General features: G+C 44.5%; 2 long non-coding RNA genes across 4 annotated transcripts in view; both read right to left on the bottom strand.

Moving 5' to 3' along the window:
• Positions 1 to 9121, bottom strand: part of LOC111773621 (uncharacterized) — a 41768-nt gene extending 32647 nt beyond the window's left edge. For all 3 annotated transcript variants that reach the window (XR_002808275.2, XR_011438889.1, XR_011438890.1), the window contains exon 1: positions 8726 to 9121. This is a non-coding gene — a long non-coding RNA (uncharacterized lncRNA). The remainder of the gene's footprint in view (positions 1 to 8725) is intronic.
• Positions 9122 to 9977: 856 nt separating this feature from the next.
• Positions 9978 to 14617, bottom strand: LOC138924152 (uncharacterized). The gene is made up of 2 exons (XR_011438888.1): positions 14430 to 14617; positions 9978 to 11681 (listed from the first exon to the last, which is right to left on the bottom strand). It is a non-coding gene; the product is annotated as an uncharacterized lncRNA (long non-coding RNA).
• Positions 14618 to 15699: the final 1082 nt, after the last annotated feature.

Genomic DNA, 15699 nt, shown 5'->3' with positions numbered 1-15699 from the left:
AACACATCAAAATTTTAACATACTCTTTACTTCTCAAGAACCAGAAAAAAGTAATCTATGAGGAGTATTTGCCCCATGTAAATCCACAAGTTGGAAAATACCATAAGCAAAACAAGTGAACAGTAGCTCAATATAGAGAAAGGCAATACCCCAAAGCAAACTCTCAAACGCATCTAGGAGACAGTTTAAAGTTTAGCAAACAAGAAAGCCTAAATCCTTTAGCAGACACTCTGAATTAATGACTCATTACATACTCAACAGCTTAAAAATATTTTATAAAGCATAAAACGGTGGAATTGGTGATTTGGCAGTTATTTAGAAGTATGAAATACTTTCTAAAAATGGAAGCTAGCTGCATCATGATAAGCAAGCCAGTCTGATTATTTATTTTTCTCTGATCTAAACTACCAGATTAGCTGGTAGCTAGAAATAATGGACAGATGTGGAAAGCCTCTTTGCAAAATAGTTTTCTAAATAGTCTTTTGTGATGTGAGATAGGTAGTAAATACGGAAGTATTTAAAACTGACTGATTTACAACTGACTCTGAAGCCAGCAATTTCTAAATAGTGTTTATTGGCTTTGAAGTTTTTTGGTTTTTTTTTTAATTCTTTCTGCCCTGTAGACTCTCAGGTTTTTGATATTGTTGTTTTTTAAATTAAAACTACAATCATCAGCTCCATAGGGTCATAGCCTGTAGGAGGAAAGTAAAATCTCATTTTTTTCCCTACTGTATTTCCACGTCCTTCAGGATCTGACCATGAATTTATTCATTTATGCAACAAATATTTATTGAGCATCTGCTACAAATGAGATAAATAAGAATAAGAAATAATGGGAAATATATTTTAATGGACCTTTTACCTTTAAAAAAACCCACTAAAATTTATTTAAATAAAAAGTTTGCAAGAGCGTTTATAGTTAAACTGTTTATCAAACTTGGTTTTTATTCTTACTTTTTTTGTTTTTTAATTATTTGCTTTATTCACTTTGAGATTTTGGAGAATTTGCCTATGTCTACTTTCAGGGTTGAATTTGATTCTACATACTTAAACAATCAGACTTGGCAGTAACCTTGAAGAAGAAAAACAAAGAAGTGCGATACAATTTATTCTGAAGGATGCAAGAAAATTAGTTTGAAAAGAAAAGATGAAAGAATTATATTATTCTACATTAGAGAACTGGTTCGTAAATATTTTTGCACTATCATCTATTCTCATCCATGGGAAAAATTATTTGTAAAGTAAGTTGTTTAATGTCTATGACAGCCACCTGCCGGAGAGCATCAAGGGATCAGAGGGACTGTGTCTCTTCTGTTCATCAGTATGTCCCTAGGGCCTGTGACAGCACTTGCTACATAGCAAGTGCTCAGTAAATACTTGCTGAGTGAATATTCACAAGCCATCTTTTCCATTCTCTTGCTATCAAAAGAAAAGATGTACTGCTGTTCTGCTCATCACTTAGGTTATTTACACTCTGTACTTTTTTAAAAACAACTTCTACCTACCTACTCCCCTCTTGAGGGAAGAACCTTAGTGCCACAGCTTTTTCCTTCCCCACAGAGGAGTTTTAGACTCTGCCTTCCTAAAGGCCTCACTGTAAAGTGAAAACCAAGAAGCAGCACAAATTTGCTGGGAGAAATGTAGTGAACCTCTGTGGGTATGTAACCTAGTTCAAGCAGTGTCTGTCCCATTTGCCATTCCACCAGGACTTCCCAATGTGTTTTCTCTTAGTAGGAAGTCTTTTTGGATCTCATCTTATCAACTCTTTAAAAGTCCCAAGCAGTTCTAAACCCCTAGGTTGTAACATTATCTACCAAAACCAAATCACTGAATTTAGATATGAATTATAATAGAAACCACTATCAGACTTCCTCATTATGGTCCCTAAGTGCTAATGAGCCCTTATCCCTGTGGCTTTTTTTTGTTTGTTTGCATTCAGAATGTCCTCCACAATTTATACTCTAGAAATTCATACGGTTATCTAAGATCTGTTTATTGCTTTACATTTTAAAAAGCATCTCTGATTCATTATTTCATCTGATCTTCAAAATGACTTTATAAGTTAGTCAAAGAAGTTATTATCTTCATTTTCTAAATAAAAATGCAGACACAGGGGCTGGCCCCGGGGCCCAGTGGTTAAGTTTGCACGCTCCGCTCCAGCGGCCCAGGGTTTCGCCGGTTTGGATCCTGGGAGTGGACATGACACTACTCACCAGACCACGCTGAGGTGGCGTCCCACATGCCACAACTAGCAGGACCCACAACTAAAATATACAACTATGTACGGGGGGGATTTGGGGAGAAAAAGCAGAAGAAAAAACAAAAGATTGGCAACAGTTGTTAGCTCAGGTGCCAAGCTTTAAAAAAACAAGCAGGCACAGAAAGGTCACAAGGCTAGTAAGTAGCAGAGCTGAGTCTTTTACTAAGTTCAGATTTTTTTAAAAGAAGATCTAATGCAGGGAGCCCAAACTAGCAATCTTCATAAGTGTCTTGACACTCAGATTTTTAAAACCAAAAATAATTTGAGTGTGCATAAGCAAGTACGTCACAAGCCTACCATCCCCTATTGTATTTTATTGGGCCCCTTTCCACATTCACATTACTACGTGGTCACTAAAGCAATCTGCAATCAGACCCTATCAAAAGAACAGCCATTCATTTATGCATTGATCCATCCATTTGTTTGTCAAACACAGTACAAGCACTATTTGAGACACTGGGAAGTTCCATAAGACATGGTCACTATCCTCAAAAAGTTTTAAGCTAGTGAGGGAATCAGACAAGCCCATCTGGACAACAGGGTAGCAGATAGAGGAATGTGCAAAGTGCCACCCAAGTACAAAGCAAAGATCAGGTATTTAAATCAGAATGTGGGGATTAGATCATGGAAGGTAATCACTGTATGGCTATTATAAGTCTGCATTACCTCTCTCACTTTGATTTTCAAATGGCATTCCAGAGTGTAGCTTTCAAAGTTTAAATTCTGAGTTCTTATTAACATTCTGTCATATGGAATGAAAACTATAGACTTAGCTTCAGGTTAAGCTCAAATCAGCTCAAATCATTACAGATTTGTGTTAAAAACTGGTAACTGTTTTGGAGGAAAGCCAACTGCTACAATTCTAACATACATTTAAAAATGTTTTAAATAGATCTTCAATATATAATGAAAAGGTAGGTAAGAGAGATGCTTATTTCTAATCAATAAAGAAAATTTATTCTATATTATAGTTAGATTAAAGCCATTTCAAATGTTTTATTTAGCACTTCATATAGCATTGTGTTCTAAATACACATGAATGTATTATAGCAAACTCACGGAAAGTAAAAAGCAACATAAATTTACCTAAAAGGAACATATCCAGTTTTCCATGTATTATCTAATATTCACTAAGCCTCTGGATCTAGAAAAACTGAATTATATTTTTTGAAACTATTTGTGGGTTTGTTAAAGGAGCTCTGGCTCAACCATGATATGAAAACTGTTTAGATTTCACGTCTTAGAGTTTTCTACCAAAAACTCTAATTCAGTCAAAGACTGTCATGTGGTAATTTTGTTTTCAAGTCTTTAAACTCTTAGCCTCAAGAATTGGTATTTATAGGAAAAGAGCTAATGAATGAATGCACTAATTGTTCTTTGTTATATACCTTGAACCATTTTCAGTATATCATTTAGGATGCTCTTGGTTGAACCAAAAAAAAATCTAATTCAAGATAGTTTAAACCAGAGAGGTAATGCAGACGTACAGGTTAACACAAAGGGTCTGTTTCTTACTCATATTCTCAGCTTTGCCCTCCCTCCTCCATGTGTGTTTCATCCTTGGGCATTTCCTTCACCACCACAAAATGGATACATCTGCTACATGCTTCCTAGTTTGTACCTAGGAAAGATAGGGACTCTCCAACATTCTGAGGATCAAACAAAACACCCAAAGATCATTTTGATCAGGCAATCTTGCTTTATTCATTCTTTCAACAAATATTTATTGATCACCTACTGTATGTCAGGTACTATTCTTGGCACTGGGAATACAGTCATGAACAAGAGATTCCCTGTCTTTATGGAACTTAAGTTCCTGTAACCATCCCTGCATCAACTACAGAGAGGCGGAGGATTGGGTTACTTCATTAGTTTGCCACTCCTAGACCTAGGGTTAGGCTCACTCCTAATTAAACTGCACAGTTACTATGCAATGGTGTAAGGAATAGAACAGAAAAGGTAAGTCAACTTCAATGTCTTATCACTCTCACATATTAATATTTTGGCAATGGATATTGATAATCAACTAGGTCAATTCATACAGAATCCTATATGAGTTGAAAAGAGAGATATATACAGAATTACTTTATATGGAAATAACCTATACCTTGGGGATAACAGAAGTAATCCCCTGCAGTTGTAAAATGGCCTGCAGATCCCAGCCAGACAGGATGATGAGACTTCTGTTCTACCCAGTTGTTAACTGAGATGCCAACCACCTAAAAACATTAGCCATGCCAATGTTTTTACCACCATAATTAATGCCAGGAAATATGCTGAATAAGTTTTTTTAAAAACATACATTTTTGTAAAGTAAAATATCATCACACTCCAGACCAAGCCAACAGTGTCCTAGCTTCTTTTAGTCTCTTTCATGGCCACAGCTTTCATCGTTGACTTAAGTCCACTGCCCTGCAAATATCTACTAAGGAGACCAGAAGAGAGGATGGACATTTCAGTCCAAATACATTACGACTACCACAAAACAAACATAAAAATATATGACATACTCATGATGAGTGAGAAGTCTCCTTGAAATAAAGGACACAAAGTAGAATACGTTGAACTTACTAACAAACGACCTATCGGATAACATTACAAGTTTCTAGCTCTGCCTCATCTGCATCATTAGTGGGGTTTACTTAACCCCAAACTCTAAGGCTGAATTCACCGAAAACAAGATGCCAGAGCTATAACATTAGGAGAATCACATTCAGCTGTGCCTGTAGTAGGCCCTAACTAAATAAACAAGCAACTGCCCAACTTGATGAAAATTGTTGCTCAAAAAAAAGAGAAATCACCTCCAGCTTGAATGGAAATGTTCAAGGAGAAGGCAGCATTCAGGCTAGGTTTTAAAGGTCGAAGGAAGAGAAGTGGAAGATTGAGGAAGCTTGTTTTGGAATTTCTCATTTTGTTAGACTTGAATTCAGACTCTGGGCTGGCCTCAGAGTTAATGTCTCTTAAGATAATTTTTTCTAGCTTTGGAGAAGAAACTGCTGCTGGTTACAGGCAAGTTCAGCCTCAACTTGATTTTAGTATATACTATGACATAACGGTACTCTTAAACAGAGAGACAACCTGAAGAAAAATTTCCCTCTGGAGGACTGTCATAACTAAGATTTCAAAGCTAGTTTAAGAAAAGCTCTTGAAAATTTGTGAATAGTGATTTACCATTAAAAGCTAAAAAGATTTTCAATGATAGCTTACTCTGATGACTGTTATCTCGCAAAAAGACGGAAAAACTAAGGCTCAGAAAGTTAAGTGATTTCCCCAAGGTCATCACACAGCTAAAAATCGAAGGGGCTAAAACTGAAATACAAGTCAGCAGACTCCATCTGCAAGAGATTTCACTTCAGCATTCTGGCTTTCTAAGAAGCAAAGACTTGAGGAAAATGGAGAGAACCAGAAATGAAATGTGTGACAACAGCCAGTAGGAATCAATTGTTCACATAAACAGATCGGTGACTATGATGAGGGAAATGAGATGCAATATCCTCTAAAAGGAAAGCATAATACAGACTTACTCCAAAAGACGTGATTAAACAGAAGACAATTAAAATACAATGTTAGCCTTTAAAATTTAAAAAACGTATAGAAAGTATTGTGATGAGATCATCTGATACTTTACCAATTCAAAGCCCAACCAGTGGATAGAAATCAATATAGAATTGCAGGGTTGAGCTGGTTGTATTTCTGTCAGTCTCCTTAACTGATGGGAATTTTCTGAGAACAAGGACCACCCATGTCCTATTCTTCTCCGTAAGCCCAGCACCCAGTACATTGTAGGTGCTTAATGAATTAAACACATAAAGATGTACACAGCTTTCTTTCAATAATCATTGACACTCATTTTGAGAGCATCTTCCTTTTATACAGATGTAACTGCAAAATATTTTTTTTAGAAAAATGCATCTAGTTATTCCTCTAATCCCAGGTTTTATATAATTTATATAACTATGAACTAAATATGTAGGAAAAAGCATTAGAACTTAAAGAAGCACATAGAAAAATGGTGTAGAACTCCAGATTGACCAAATCAGGCTTGTTATTTTTTCCATTAAATAGTCTAAGCAGATTAATTGGAACCAGACGTGAAGATTCATAAGGTTTGCTTTCTCGTAACATCAGTTATTAAAAAAGAAATTTATAGGTCATATTTCAGAACATCTAAATTAACAATTTAAGGAAAATGTAGATCTTGATAAATAACTTTTTAGAAGTATATGTAGCTAGAAATGTTATGAGACTGGTTCCCTTTTTACAACCCCATTTATCTCACAGTAACAGGTACTGAATTCCAACTGTCTTGCATAAATGATGTCAATTAGCTATATCACCAAGGATACATTTTGTTTAGAAATTAGATACACCAGTTTCTTTAGGAAAATTTGGTTTTCCTAAAGAAACAGAGACTACGCATCCCTAAGCAGTTATCTAATGCCCACACTTTTAAGCGCAGCATCTGCAATAAAAGCAGTGTGTCCAGGTAACAACTGAAAGGATGCGATGACCTGTTTTTGACAGATTTCAATCAAAGGAAAGTTCTTTGTCAACTGAAGGATACTGATTTCCAGCAATGAATGTCATAAGCTTATTAACCCAAGAGTCAAGGCTGATATTTCCTGGGGTATAACTAAAATATCATGTGCAATTATAATTTCTAGGTCTTTACACCGGGGTACACATGCTGAGTGTAAACAAAACAGGTCAATGTATCAACAGGAGTGTTGTGTTCTAGAAAAGATATTTGAAAACATACAGCCAGTATTCACTTTTTCAAGTCAATTCCGTCTCGTAGTTATGCCACTATTAGATATATATATATTTAGCCATCAAATATACATCCTTGAATATTGTTTGAGCTGTCACAAATAATCCTACTTTTAAAGAACTCAGAAGTGGGCAACATTGCCTCTTAGCTTTTCATAACACGGTGTAAAATCTTTATGAGTGACCACAGGATAAAAAAAAAAAAAAACACCACTTTAGTTAGGCTCAATGCTTAAGTTCATCTGTATGTGTTACATTGAATATATATTTGATACAGTCACATTACCATGTTATTCTACTTTATTATTTTTTAAACCAGTTGTTACACCCTTGGGAATAATGTCAAAAATACGAATTTCTAAGTTTAATATATATAATGAAGAAACATAAATAGTCAGAACTATACATTAACTCCCAACAGCCACATTTAAATGCATGTGTGTGTGTAGCAGTTGTTTATTTGGATCATTACTTGATTTTAATTTAATTGTTTTGTTTCCAAATATTTTCTTTTTCAACATCTTTACTATTTTAATATTGTGCCTCCTATCCAACATTTAGCTAAACTGCCGTTGACCTGGGCAAATGTGTTTCTGATGTCTGTCAGCAAGCATAAAAGCATAATTTCATTAAAGTGTATTATATATGCTCAGGACTGAGAGAACATTACAAAATGAAGAAGTTTGGCTAAAGTTCAACTGGGCATCAAATAGCATTGGCAAGAATTTTCTCAAACAGATGGTGTAAAATCTTGCTAACACAATAGTGGGTGCTTAACACAGGAACAATATCAGAAACAGATGTGCTGCAAATGACCAAAGTACCAAACAGAAACAATAAACACGGGATATACATTAAAACGATGCCCTTGCCAACCGAAAAGAAAAAAGACTGAACAAACGCATTTCCTTGTCAAATAAGAAATGCTACTGATATTTTTCCAGACCAAGGTTGGCATACAAATATTTTCCGTTTGGTTTCCTCTTACGCATTGGTATTAAACCTCTATCAGGGTGGCCAAAATTAAGAATATAAATTCTTTTACGCACGTCAAAAAAAACCCTAGTCATACAAAAAGAAAAGTCCATGATTTAACATAAGAAATTGAGGAGATCTCTGGACTCCTATCCATTATTTGGCACTGAAAATATTCTCATCAGCCCAGAAAAATCTCTTCCTCTCCCTCTCTCTCTCTCTCTCACACACACACACACACACACACACACACACACACACACACAAACACACCCCTTTTCCAAGAGCTCTAGACAAGGGCCTGGTAATTACAAGTATTTGCCCAAGCATTGCACAACAGTATTAAAAGTACCAAGAGCCAAGCGACTATGGCTGGCACAGAAACCAAGGCCAAGTAGAAGAAACTCGAATCCCTGGGGAGGCCCTGGCTGGGCTGTAACCCTGCCCCTCGGGAGCGCAGTTCCGGCCCGCCGCCCCCGGGGCCCAGCCGTGCGCGGCCGCGGCTGCCCGCGTGGACGCCTCGCTGGAGGGACGCTCGCTCCTCGCGGGGCCGCATCACTAACTCAGCAGCTCGGCACGCGCCGCTCCGGCCTGCTCCGGCCTTGCCCCAGGCCCTGTTCCCCGCTGGCTTTCTGGCTTTCCCCCTTCTTGCAACAGCTTTCTGTGAGGTACCGGATGTGCCTTCTGGGCCTTCTGAAGGGTTGAGCAAGAATTACCTACCTACGGACGGACAGATACGGCTGAGGGGAAGAAGGGCCCGGGCCTTGGGTCTCCTCCAGGCGCTGACTTTCTCAGAAAGGAAAAGTCTTAACATCCTCTGGAAGCCAGATCTGATTCCAGGAGACGGAGGTTCCGCATTTGAGACCCAAGCCTCCGCCCTCGGGTCGCCCACGGAAAAGGGCGCGAGGAGCGCGCCGGTGGGACCCTACAGGGCGACGAGCCTGCCTCAGAGCCGGGCCTGGGGTAGGCGTTCGGGCCACCCTCCTCCCCGCCTTCTCCCCGAGTGTGGACTAGTGATGAGGTGGGGGTTTCACGCAGGGCCCCCCCTCCCCCAGCTTTCAGACGAGAGCACATTTCCGGGGCCCTGCGCCCACCCGCCGTGGCGCCTCCCGGGGTGCACCGCGCGGGGACGCTCCCGGCCTGCCCCGGGGCCGCGCCGGCGGGGCCGAACTCAAGGGGGCCGCAGAACAGGGGCCTGAAGGCCACCAGGGCCTCCGGGGCTCAAGGGCTGCTCTCGGGAGGTCGCCTCCGAAGGCGGGCGCCGGCGGGAGGGCCTCGGCTCCCACAGGAGGCGGCCTGGGGGTTACCAAGGAAATGCAATAATATTTACGAGCAGCCGGCGCTGAGAAAGTGTGCGCCCAGCACGCGATCTACACCCCCCTCCCCCGACAGTTTCCTAATCCCTCTAGCCCGGCCTCCCCGTGGGCTCCCCACGTGCGCCTAAGCCCTACACAACTGACCACCGGCGCGATCAGGTCCCTCAAGCTTCCAGGCTACCCCTGCTCCCCCTGCCCCCTCCAACTCCCAAGGGAATCCAGGCTTCTGGGACTCCAGGAAAAAGGGAGGAGCTTCATGTCCAACCAGCAGGAGGGGGCACTTGGCTTCAGATCCTCCTGCACAGTTCACAGTATATCCTATATATCTAGCACAATGGTTAAGACCTTGGAATGGGTTTGCATCTAGACTGTCGCTAATTCGCCCTAAGAACTTGGGCCTCCTCTCTGAGCTGTAGGTTCCCCATCTGTGAATTGGGCATAATGATAGCTACCTCATAGATGATTGTGAGGAATATACCGTGACAACATATGTGAACTGTGGGGGATGCTAAACAATAAATGGTGTTTCTTATAAAAGGATAGCTACATATGTACGTATACACTTCTAAAAATAGAAAGGTTTTTTAGGAATAATGGCTTAGTTTACTAACTGCCTATTGTTTTCCACCCTGACCTTTAAAAAGCACATTTACATGGACTGACCCAGATAGTTTTTAATGCGAGAGGCTTTTCCCACTATACCCCTAGAATAAATTATTGAAGCAAGGCAAAAGTATTTTGAAAGGAGGAGGAGGAAGAAGTCTTGAAAAAAACATTGTATGTATTCAAAGCTTCACAAGAAACTGCTGCCTATTGTTTCTGTTGATTTTGAAACTCAAAAGCAATAATAAACGCAAACTATAAAGCACTGAGCCGGGTCAAGGCGTTATACCTGAAAGGTGGTGCAACCTGAAGGCACCCTTTTAAAAATCGCCCCTCTGAGTCCCTCCAGGGGCAGCTATGCAAAGGAAATGAGGGGGATTCGACACTTTTTAAAACGATTTTTGCCACGTTTGTATGCCTGCAGCAACAGTGGCTGAGTTTGCAAACTTTCTTGGTGCATCTGCCTAGAGATCAGAGTCTTCATAATAAAGCTCTAGTGCTTTCCCCCTTGGTGTCAGGGTAAGTTCAACACCATGGGGGCTGGTGCAACCATCCAAGGTCAAGAGACCTCTTCCAGCCCTTTTCCAGGACTCTGGGGCCTTAGTCCCTGAGTCCCACGGCTACTGTTCCTACTCCCGACCGGCTGGGATGATTAGAGACTGGGCCGAGCCACCGAGGCATCCAGGACACAGGATTATGACCTGGCGCAGAGCAGGGATCTGTCCTGTTCAAGACTCCATCTACCACCCCGCGTCTCTTCCGTGGTCTTTTGCCGTTTTGCAGTATGCAAACAGGGCTGCATCTCCATTCCAGGCCAGGGAGGCCTGAGAACACCAGCATGTGGCTCCGAGTCTTGGCGGTTCCCATCCTGACTCTCCACCCTAGGCCCCATTCTTGCCACGGGGCAAGCCAAAACTTATATCAGCTTTTGTGCCGGCCAACACACACAGCATTTCCATGTGTGCAGTCAGAATGGGTAATAGAGGCTTTCCCAGGCTTCTGAGGTCCAACACGTTCCTACTCCGATTCCCGATCCAGTAGCCACCTCCTCCACAACTGAGGCTCAGACCCGATGGTCTCTTAGGCACCCAGAGTAGGTTTCCAATTTAATTGCAAACACAGGTCTGAAAGACTCTCCAGAGGGGCGGAAATGAACCATTGTGCCTGATGATCCATGGGAGGTTACAAGTCCCTGGCACTAGCAGGAAAGTGGAGCCCGGGAATTCCCTCAATTTAAGTTGTCAGAATCTCCGTGCCTTTCCTTGCCTCGGTCTTCTAGGGATTCAAAGATTCAGCTCCTGGGCAAGAAAGTGCCAATGTGAAGAAGTAGAAAGCTAGAATTAAGAATACAGAGAAAGACACGAAACCCTCTATACCTGCCAGTACATTCTTTCTTTCATTCAAAAAGCCATCCTTTATTGTCGGGTGCCAGGCACATGGTTCCCGTCTCCAAGATGCTAGAAGCCTAGAGCTGAGGAATGATCTGTTGGGGGCGGCTTTATTCACTTGTTTCTGTCGGTAAAACTATTTCTAAGGACTTCTCCCGAGTGGTGATAGTGAGGTGAGATGATCTTTGCGCAGCCTGAGCCGGGCACTGCGGTCTCCGAAGACTCCACGTAGCGACCCGAACTATGGTCGAAGCCGAAAGCAAAGTTCCAGAAGTAAGCCCCCGCCTTTGAATTGAAGGAGGTACAGAGAGCGGTGGTCATTTGTTCTATCCAGGTTTTGATCACTTCCTGATGATTAGTCATGGGATTCTGCAATGTGCAAAGAAAAGGAGAAAGATTTTACCGCCGATTAAATGCTCGACTACTTTTTCCCCTTTGCTGCCGGTTTATTTGACAACTCCAAACCACTGTATGCTATTTAACCTCAGCACAGCGAGAGTAGAGGTGAGAAGGGGGCGCTCTTTCCCACCGGATACCAGAAGCCCCGCAGCTGCCAGCAGATTGCCGCTTGGCCGGAAGCCGGCCCGGGCCAGGGGCTGTGGCTGGACCAGCTGCGCTAGAGCCTCAACCCAAGTCAACAAGACTATGTAAAGAACCATCTCAAGTTGGGGCATACGAATCCATTAAGTGAAAGGGTCCGTTTCTGAACTCACTGCAAAGAGGACAACATAGCAATATAGCGGAATAGTTAAAAGGCAGGCCTTTAAAAAAGAAAGCAAGCAAGCCGGGCCTGGCATCCGGGTTCGAATTCCGACCCAGCCTCCTAAGGTGGCCTCACGTAAGTTACAAGTAGGGTTACGGGCCTCAGCGCCAGTGGGACGTTTAACGAGTAATAAGCAACAGCTATGATTACTGCTACTTTCACAATATTCAGAAGTTTGCACAAACTGACAGAAGTCAGACTGCCAAGCATTTAAACAATCCAAAATAAACCGGTGACAAAAGGGGAGGAAAAGTTGTTCATTGTGCGTCCTTGGGCCGAGACGCCCTAGTAGAAGTGGCTGCCAGCTGAGAGCTCTTCTCCAGAGCCTCTGCAGCCCTGAGAGGCTCCTCTGGAGCCGGCCACCGGATCTGGTGAACTCCTGGAAATGGCCAACTGGAAGCGAGGTTGGTGCTGAGGAGCATCGGCCTTTCCCCTTCACCTGGGGAATGAGGCCTTTGGTGACGCCCCTGCATCCAGGGCTCTCTAGGGCAGAGAAAGAGAGCACCGGAGGAGAGGAAGAAAGTTGCATTCATTGAGAACCTACTGTGTGTGGGTGAAGACATTTCAACATAACTGCTGTCATCTCCATTTTAAGGATGAGAAAACCGAAGTATTAAGTTGTTAAATTGCTCAAAAATCCATTACAGGTTTGATTAACTTCAAATCCTGTACTCTTCCTATAATAACACGTTGTCTGGCTCTTAAACTCTGAGTTCCCGAGAAGGAAGGCAGTCAGGCAAGGAGGAAGGCAAGGGAAGGAGGAAAGGAGGAGGGAGAGGGGGAGGAGAGGAAAGAAAGGAAGAAAACACTGCCACAGTTCCGAGAACCAGTCTCCTGTAGCAGAAATCCATATAGAAAGTTATTTAACTCTAAAAATATACGGCTCAAGATTATTCCTCAGACTTTTTTTTTTTAAATATCATTTTACAAGACACATCGGATAAGCTACGACGAGACGTGGAAGTGTTGCCTGGGAGAAACGCCTAACACCGAGGTTGTGGGCAGGACGGTGCGGGCTTGTGTGGGGCGCTCTCACACTGCCTGACAACCGGAGCTGCGTGTTCCCTTATCAAAACCGGATCAAAGCCTGCGAATAGGAGGCTCACACAGCTCCTTGTCACCGCCACCCCTCCCCACGCCACCCACGAGACAGCGTCAGGCGCCCATGTTTTTGCACTCAGATCAAGTTTGGCTTTCCTGTCTCCCTGGCCCGGTTTGAGTTCGGCTCTCAGGGGTCCCTAGGGAACAGAAGAGTGGAGGAGGGGAAGCCTGTGGGTCTTGGGTTTCCGTCCTCTTTCTAGATTAGCCACCTCCGGGCTGGATCCGCCCCAGGCGCCTAGGATGTGTAGGAAAACACCGGGCAGGGGAGAATGGGGTTAGAGAGCTGTTGGGATTTTCGGTATTTTTCTCTCCACCTCCTAGTTTGATTTTTACAGAGCAGTGTGGGCAGAGGTCTGTAAAAGCAGGTTAGAATCAGGTTTCCGCTGTTCCTACCGTGTTGCTCACTCTGAACTATAAAATGCATATAAAATCAGCAGCTCCAAACCACAAGCGTGCTTAAGGCGAGATTGTCGGCTTGGAAATGTCACAATGAGTAAATGGTGTAGTGGACTTTTGCGCTTGGCACAGTAGCGTTTAGCCCAGGAGCGTCCCAGACTGCCCCCTGCCTAATTTCGGGCTCTAAACGGCTCCTAACTCTCTCTCCCGTCACCCGCCCTACCAGGCGAGAAAAGCTTCCCCTCTCCTTCTGAGCCGCCCGGGCCAGTTCATTCGCGCTCTGGGGTACGAGCGCGCCGACTGAAAAAACGCCGCATCCACATGTACAACTCTTTCGGGCGCAGAACTCGGTTTTCAATTGTTGTTCTAGCACCGCTGGAGACAACTGGCCCCAGCGGGAGCACCCGACTGCCGTCAGCAAAACAGAGGCCGCGAGACCGAATCCCCAAGGCCGGGGACGCGCCCCGGTGCCCAACCGGCTCTCCCGCGCCCACCCGAGCACGCTGGCCTCGCCGGGAGCCCCGCGAGCCTCGGCCTCGGCCTGCAGGGAGGGAGAGACCAGGGTGTTCAAGACCGAGGCCCTCGCCACCTTTGGACGGCCTCCACTGGCGTGAATAAAGGCACCCCTCCCTTTCCCTCGGAAAGTGGGTGACAAGGTCAAAGAAGGAGCCTGGGACCGGTAAAGTCCCAAGGTGAGCGAGTTTCCCGCTCCGCCATCTCTGAGGGGTGACGCGGCTTCTGAGTTGCTCAAGTTTGTGGGAAAAACCGCTGGAAGCTATCTCCTTCAGTCCCTTTCCAGAGCAGTATTAATAATGGTTAGACGGCGTGGGCAAAAGTCGAAGGACACCCTCTCCTACCCGAGAGCCCAGAGTGACCCGCGCAGTTTCAGAGCGCTCTGGGCTGAGCTTCACTTTCACGGGTAAAGAGGTCGCCACGAGAATCAGCCAGAGCCGCGCCTACTCGCCGGCGCGGAGCGCGGAGGTCTCCCGCACCTCCACCCGCCGACAGTTGGCCGGCAGGCCCGGCGCGCGTGCTGCGGGCGGTCAGCGAGGGGCGTCGGCCCGGGAAAGCGCGGGGCCCCGAGGGCTGCTGCTGGCCCTGCGCCTGCGGGCGCGGGAGTCCTGCACGCGTCTCGTTTGCTCAAGCTTTCGTCCAGGCCCCAGCTGTGCCTCGCCCAGGCCTCCACCCGTCTGACCTGCGCGCGTCCTCGAAGGCGGGTGGGAGGGCTGGGAGCCCGAGCCGAAGCAAGATTTCGGAGATTGCCGGAGTGCCGCGGAAACTCCAGGTTAAGTTCCCTCAAACATGTGGTTACACACTGCGAGGAGCTCAGAGGCAAAGGGCTCAATAGTCAAGTTGGTGGGGACTTTCCCTACTTAAAGTAATAATTTGCTAATTCGGATCTATTGCTTTTAAATATCGAGTTCCAGAGACCTCTGTCAATGCGGGCTTAATTTCATCCCACTGATGAAGGATGTTTATAAACGGCTCCTGTGGTGCAAGCCGAGTGTGAAAATATCAGTTTTATGCCTTTTGATAAGAATTACCGAGGTGGAAGGCTTATTAGGCGATTACAAATTTCGCAGCTGCTCGCAGCCCAATTAGGCAGCTCTTCGCGGTGAGTGGAAACTGTGGGGGTCAGGGAGCGTTGGTGTTCCTGCTCTCCAGCCTCAGACCTCCAATCGAGGCCTGGCTCTACGGGACCCAGACCCCTTCCCGGACCCCCTCGGGCTTAGGGAGACACACCCAGCGCCTCTCAACTCTCTGGGCGCGGCGCAGCCCAGGACGGGACGCACTCCCAAGACACTCCGGCTTTCTTTCCCCCCCTTTGCTGAGAGCCCTGCCGTCCTGGGGTGTTGGTTGTGCCCCCGGGTGGGCCTTCGGTCTCTGATTTTCACTTGAGAGTGGCCATCTAGAAATTTCAAGTTAGTAGGTAGTATTCGCCCCAACGCGAGCGATTCCTCCCCCACCTGCAGACACACAAGATGATGCTTTTTGGTCTGTCCTCGTTCGACCAAAATTGCTCTCAATTGGATTTTTGGCTAAAAGCCCTCATTACGAAGACAAAAGGAGTCCTGATTTTTAGCACAAGCACCTAACATAGAAAGAGGTACTCTACAAAACAGCAGG

This window comes from Equus caballus, chromosome 5, assembly GCF_041296265.1.
Source record: "Equus caballus isolate H_3958 breed thoroughbred chromosome 5, TB-T2T, whole genome shotgun sequence".
Taxonomy (NCBI): Eukaryota; Metazoa; Chordata; class Mammalia; order Perissodactyla; family Equidae; genus Equus; species Equus caballus.
Note: the sequence above shows the minus strand (reverse complement) of the source record. Positions and strands in the feature narration are given on the sequence as shown.